Below are 7,019 nucleotides of genomic sequence, written 5' to 3'. Positions count from 1 at the left end.
TTCATAATTATCAATTAACTGTAAACAAAACTGTAATATTTTGAAAAACTAAGGATTTTCTACTTCAGGAATATATTACCTATGCCGTATTTGGCATTACATTTGATTCGAGCGTCACTGATGAGTCTTTTGTAGACGAAGCGCGCGTCTGGCGTAAATATAAAGTTTTGGTCATGGTATCTATGATGAGTTTATGTGCAACCACTGGGTCGAAGCCACTGCTTGTGGAGATTTATTTCCCCGAGGGTATCACCAGGGTCCGTTTATATTTGCGTTCATTCGTTTTTCGTTTTGAAATATCAAAATCAAAAAACAAAAAACGAGAGTGTTTTCATTTTTTGTTTTTGATTTCTTAAAAACCAAAACAAAACCCGAAAGAGTTTTCATTTTCCGATTTTTATTTCTTAAAAACCAAAACAGCAAAATGAAAAATAAAAGTGTTTTCGTTTTTCAATTTTGAATTCTCGAAAACCAAAACGGTAAACAGAAGTATTTTCATTTTTTGATTTTTGATTTTTCAATAACCAAAATGAAAATCAAAAGTGTTTTTGTTTTTCGTTTTTGATTTCACTGTCACGATCCAGATGAATTTTATTGCGTTATTTACATATTTATACAGTTAAACTTGTATATAGATAATAATTTGTGAAATTGTCGTTATGATCAGAGAATTGCACTTGCAGTCTTTGCGCAGGACGTCTCTTTTTCAAAGTTTATTTTATACATAGTTTTAACATACGCTTTTATGTATATAATTACGTTTGGCCTAAGTTTGGTTCACCTGTGTTTAAACGCACACTGATTAGGCTTGGCCTAATTACACACCTTTTGACTATTTTAAATAGTGGTCAATCGAGTTCTTCGGACAGGTTAGGCTATTTTTAAACAGTGGTCAGACAAGTTCTTTATACACGTTGTCATTCATTTCTGCTTGGGATTTTGGAAGGATGCCACACTCGTTAGATTATTTCATATTCGATATCTAAATTAAACCTACAATGTTTCTACTGTATATTGTGCATCAATTCCGGGGTTAGTGTTTTATCCATCGGTATACTACTGTTGCTTTTATTTATTCTTACATATATTTATACTTTTCTGTGTATTACTTTAGTTTATCAAATTTCCGAAACTTTCAGACTTCTGCAGACAATTTTCCATTATGTAAATTGGACAATTTATAATGCTTTGTAAACTGATTTAAAGATATGAAAACAATGTTTTATATTCAAATATTTGCGGTTTTACTAGTGAACAAGAACAAGATTGTTAATTACAGGTATAAATTGAATGTACGTGATATGTATGTGTACAAGGTTCCGAATTTCCTTATGTACGTGAAACTATCATGCAAATTATGATATTTATTACAGTATGACACATTTTGCTACATATAAAATGTATGTGCGTATTTATCTTCGTAAATTAATAGAATACATATGTTCATTTCATGAACGTGAGATTATAGAGTTCATGTTTATGTTGCACGAACGTGCAAGTTAAGGAGTTGTCATACAGATTAAACGCAATTATACATCATTCAACAAACAACATATCTACGTATTATAGTGGAACTGTCGTGCACGATACCATAACCGTCATAACGAACTAACATATAGGGAAGTAATCTGGATATACAAACTACTGAAGCTGTTGGACTATTTATTTGGACTTTAAATGTTTATAATAATTTGATATATTATAATCGTTGATTCCTTAGTCAATATTGTAAGATAGCACTGAAAGACTTATTCATCCGTCCGTCCGTGACATTCACTAAAAAAAGAGAAGAATCGACATTTGCGTTCATTTTCTGCATGTTGCTGTATTTAATGTTTAACGTTATACAATATTTTTCTTTCCTTTTTGATAGCTATTGATATCCCGGGGTAATTACTATTTAATGTAGACGGGAAAGTCCAACTGACTTATGATTTGAACAAAGGTGATTGATGAATCAAAGACTTTCAAATTTCCTTGTTTCTATATATAATGATATATTAAATTATTATATTTGAATATTGAATGAATAACAAATTTCAATAATATAAAAATTATATAAAGATGGTAAAAATACGATTGATTATAACATCACATTACCAAGGGATGTTACTACCTATCTGTAAAGAAAACTAGCCTCATGCACAGCGGTTATCATTTTAATATTATTTAAATCGGAAATAATGGCGACGAATGGTAACACATCATCAATCTAAACAATAAGATGAATGATATTTAATTAGTAAGTTCTGAATGGTTAGTAATCTAGTAAGATAATTAAAACTGATGACCTAGGTTCATCTGTAAGTATTAGTACCATGGTGTTGTCAGTTTATTTTCGATTTATGAGTTTGACTGTCCCTCTGATATCTTTCGCCCCTCTTTTACACGAACATTCAGGACAATAATCTGTTTTGTTTTTAATTATCAAGATCGTTTGATTGAAAAACTAATTATTGTCGAAAGTTTACGATTCAACATTGGGATCAGCATTAAATCATTTTGCCATTTGGGGCCTATTCGTGATGACTTTTACTCATTTGTGTAGGCTATATGATGACATATATATTACATGTAGTAGGTATGGACAAAACATGTTAAAAGAATATTAATGTATTGCGACTTAATCACTTTTCTTGTTTTCATCTTTATCAGGAGAATACGGCGAGGGGAAAACAGTACATTCCAACTGTTGGTACTGTACCGTCACTCTATCAGGAGGGTTATACGAGGGAAAACAGTACATTTCATTTGTTGGTACTGTACCGTCACTCTATCAGGAGGGTTATACGAGGGAAAAACAGTACATTTCATTTGTTGGTACTGTACCCTCAATCTATCAGGAGGGTTATACGAGGGAAAAACAAGTACATTTCATTTGTTGGTACTGTATCGTCACTCTATCAGGAGGGTTATACGAGGGAAAAACAGTACATTTCATTTGTTGGTACTGTATGAATACTTTTTATGATGAAAATATATTTAGAAAGTTATACAATGAAACATGCTGAACTGTCAATGATTTTCTCGATAACATCTGATTAACAGACTTTAGCTAACCCGATTAACAAACCAATCGCCGATATAGCCGCATACTCAATATAGATTAACTGACCAATCTCTCGGTTAGCCGAGTGTCGGCCGTGTTCTTTTCCCTCAAAAAAACAAAACACGCACAGTTTATGCGTAATCCATCTATCTATGGAGTTAAATTAAAGTTTACGTTAATAGTAATCCAATGAGGTCTAATCATTATAAGCGAATTATTATTTCCTTGTAACACATTAATTGTTGAACAAAAAAATCATACTTTATGTTTTTTATATATCTTGTAGATAGTGTCCTTTTAATGTAACTGTCATTGATGCTGTCTCGGATGTTATTTTGTAACATACTTTAAATCTCAAGCTTGTAGTTAGAGGTCTTTGTATACAATAAACATGATAAAGACATACAGTTTCATTTGATTTTAATAGTTTTTTTTGTGTTTGAATACTTTATTCAGAGTGACAAATTCCTTTCATACGCATAACAATTCAATTCATATTACAGCGACGAATAAGGATGTATGGTCGGGTGCAAATGATCATGATGCAGACAACACTTTTTGAATTTGTTACAGACGGTGGTACATTTTTATTTGGTACTTTTCCATTCGGAAGAGGTATTTTCAACCTTTTCAGATAATCAAGTATGCATATTATAAAAAGTGTTTGTTTCTTCATTATAGTAACGTGTTAGTGTTATAGTATTGGTCATTAAGAAATTCTTTTTTATATTTAAAAAAAAGTCTTAATTCAAAGTTAAAAAAATGGGTTTCAAAAAGAAGTGAGACATAGATCAATTGGACAGTAACCCAACAGCTCACCAAAACAAAAGACATAACTAGGTTTATACTGCAATCAACTATTGTACTATACAGATAAAGCTATACGTATAAACGTTAGCTTTATACGTCAATGACCCCAACTAACCTATTAGCCCCGCCTACTTACCGGAACTACCGTATTTCATCAACAACGTCACGTCACAACCATGACAACGTGTAGTAACAATGGTCAAACTTTTATGAATTTAAACTTGTTATGTCTTTAAATCAGTAATTTATATACCACGTTTATCAAATGTTATTAATAAGTTCATTTTCCCTTTCTAATTCCTTAAAATGTCAATGTCTTACCGCCTGGACTACGCTCATAGAAAAATACCCCAAAATGGTAACCCAAGAGGGAAATTCCAAACACTTTATTTTTTAACAATATTTGTTACATTTTTTTTTTCGATTTCAGTATAAAAACAATATACGTATAGTGTCTTGAAATATGAAATTTATTTGTATTCGGCACGAAACGGGAAAATGCTCGGTAGAACCTCGCATTTTCCCGTTTCTAAGCCTCATACAAATAAATTTCATATTTCAAGACACTATACGTATTTTGTCTAATTACATGTTGTATGCAACAGTCAACAGCGTTTAAACGTGTTTTATAAACATCAAGACGTAAATGGTCATTAGATGAGACAAGAAGTTTGTAGTAATTTTGTCTGCAAATAAAAATCAAACAAAATCATAACATTGATGCGTTAAATAAACAGACACAATAAACATTCCTATGTAAATTTTAAAATTGTTTGTATGCACATTGAACGACAAATTTATGTGACGTATAAAATGTTCTGACGTCAGACACTCAAATCAATGAATGTGTTCGTAGATAGTAGATGTTTTTGTGTTTTGTGAGATTGTTTCTTTTAAAATTGTTATATGATGATGACTGATGTATCCATATTTTGACTATTATATTTATTGTGTCTGTTTATTTAACGCATCAATGTAAATATGTCGGAAATTGATGAAACTGTCATTAAAGTGAGAGGGTTAGCGCTATAGAACCAGGTTTTATCCACCATTTTCTACTTTTGAAAATGCCTGTACCAAGTCAGGAATATGACAGTTCTTGTCCATTCGTTTTTGATGCGTTTTGTTGTTTGATTTTGCCATGTGATTATGAACTTTCCGAATTGATTTTCCTCTAATTTTCAGTATTTTTTGTGATTTTACTTTTTACAATTAGATGGAAAAGTGAGTAAGTGAACATATTTGTTTAATTGTATATCTGAATCCTCTTTTGATACTCTAGCTACCACAAGGAATGTCATCGTTTTTACATTTACATATTTTGTTCAATTAAGGTATTACTGACATACTAAAAGAGGGACGAAAGATACCAGAGAGACAGTCAAACTCATAAATCGAAACTAAACTGACAACGCCTGGCTAAAAATGAAAGAAGAGAAACAGACAAACAATAGCAAACATGACACAACATAGAAAACTGAAGAATAAGCAACACGAACCCCACCAAAAACTAGGAGTGATCTCAGGTGCTCCGGAAGGGTAAGCAGATCCTGCTCCACATGTGGCACCCGTCGTGTTGCTTATTTTATAACAAATCCAGTAAATAGTCTCATTCGGTAGGTCACATTCATGAAAGGGAAGGGGATTGTAGTTACGACGTAAGGAACATATCCGATATCATTTGTGAAACGGTTATGTCATAACGGTCAACCAACTCGTGATGGTGTCCGTAAAATTTATGAATGGATGATTCAACTTCACCATTTGGAATTCTTGGTGTAATGCAGGAGATTAACAGATTAAATTTGGGTGACATTTTTAAATAGTTAAAATATTAAGTGTTCATTTCAATTACAATTGAACTTTTTACATAAATTTGGGATTTAAGTTATTATGATCTGTTGATACATTTGTATCTTATAAACTTTACCAACTTCTTAATATTAGTTTTACCGAACGCGTACGGTCCGACAAAAAAGTACGCATACGGTCCTCACCGTACACGTATGGTTTAAATACTTAAACGGTCTGGAACATACATATAAAGGGAAAAAAATAAACCTTGTACCAATAAAACCAACATTGTGAGATTTTTCTACTGGTTAAATTTGATATCCTGTATAAATAAGTTTATCTCAAGGATTAAATCGTAACATGAACCGTATCTAGGGACGTTATAAACAATATTGGTGTACAAACTATGAGTTTGATGTCCCGTTTGTAATAAGAATTTCCGTTCATGTACAGTCAAACTTCGTATCAAATTAATGAAAGATTATAGTAAAGGCATCCCATTCCATCTAAGCAATATGCACATAAAAAACCCCTCCCAAGCACAACCTCCCACTTTTATGCCTGTACAAATGATAGAGAATATCCTGAATAAAGGGAATAGGGAAACAAAATAGTATGTGCTTTTCTAATTGTTAAAGACCCGTTAAAAGCACATGCGATTAATCCTTGTTTCGGTAGAGTTCTATTTTGTGTCTAAAGATAATTGTTAATCTTAGACTTGGTTGTAAAAGAAAACCCTACATTCTTCCCTATGTATCTGTTTGATCATGTTTTAAATTTTGTGAGATATATTGTTGTGCTATTTGTAATTATCAACTTTTACACTAACGATCCTCTACATATCGCTAGAGGGCGGTGGGGTGTACTTCAATACTTAATTGATAGGGGAGCAGCTGTTTTGTTACCTTACCCTGTTTTCCATTTTTAAAAATATATACCTTTTTATATATTTCGAAGGAAAAAAAGTTACCTTTTCCCATATTGATTTGGTTTCATGTTGTTTTATGTAAAAGAGGAATACTTAAGTGTGAAAAGAGAAAAAAATGGTTGATAAAGACACAGCGGGAACACCAAACAAGTTGACAGTCAAAGAAGTTATGGGAACTTTATTGTCCTTTTCATATATATCTGATAGTTTTCTTAACTTTTCACTTATTTTAAGCTTAAAATGGTGAACTATTCCAGAAGCACGTCCTATCACCTTGTAAATAGAATGTTCCCTCTTACCCCTACCTGAAACATAATAGCTGTATTGGAAATACACCGACATTTAAAAACACCCCTTAATGCATGTGTCTGTATCTATTTATTTTAGATAATTAATATTAAGATTTCTTAGCGCTAAATATGTGTACTTGTCTTTATA

Source organism: Mytilus edulis, chromosome 6, assembly GCF_963676685.1.
Source record: "Mytilus edulis chromosome 6, xbMytEdul2.2, whole genome shotgun sequence".
NCBI classification, from domain to species: domain Eukaryota; kingdom Metazoa; phylum Mollusca; class Bivalvia; order Mytilida; family Mytilidae; genus Mytilus; species Mytilus edulis.
The sequence above is the reverse complement of the archived record's forward strand: the minus strand, read 5'-3'. Positions refer to the sequence as shown.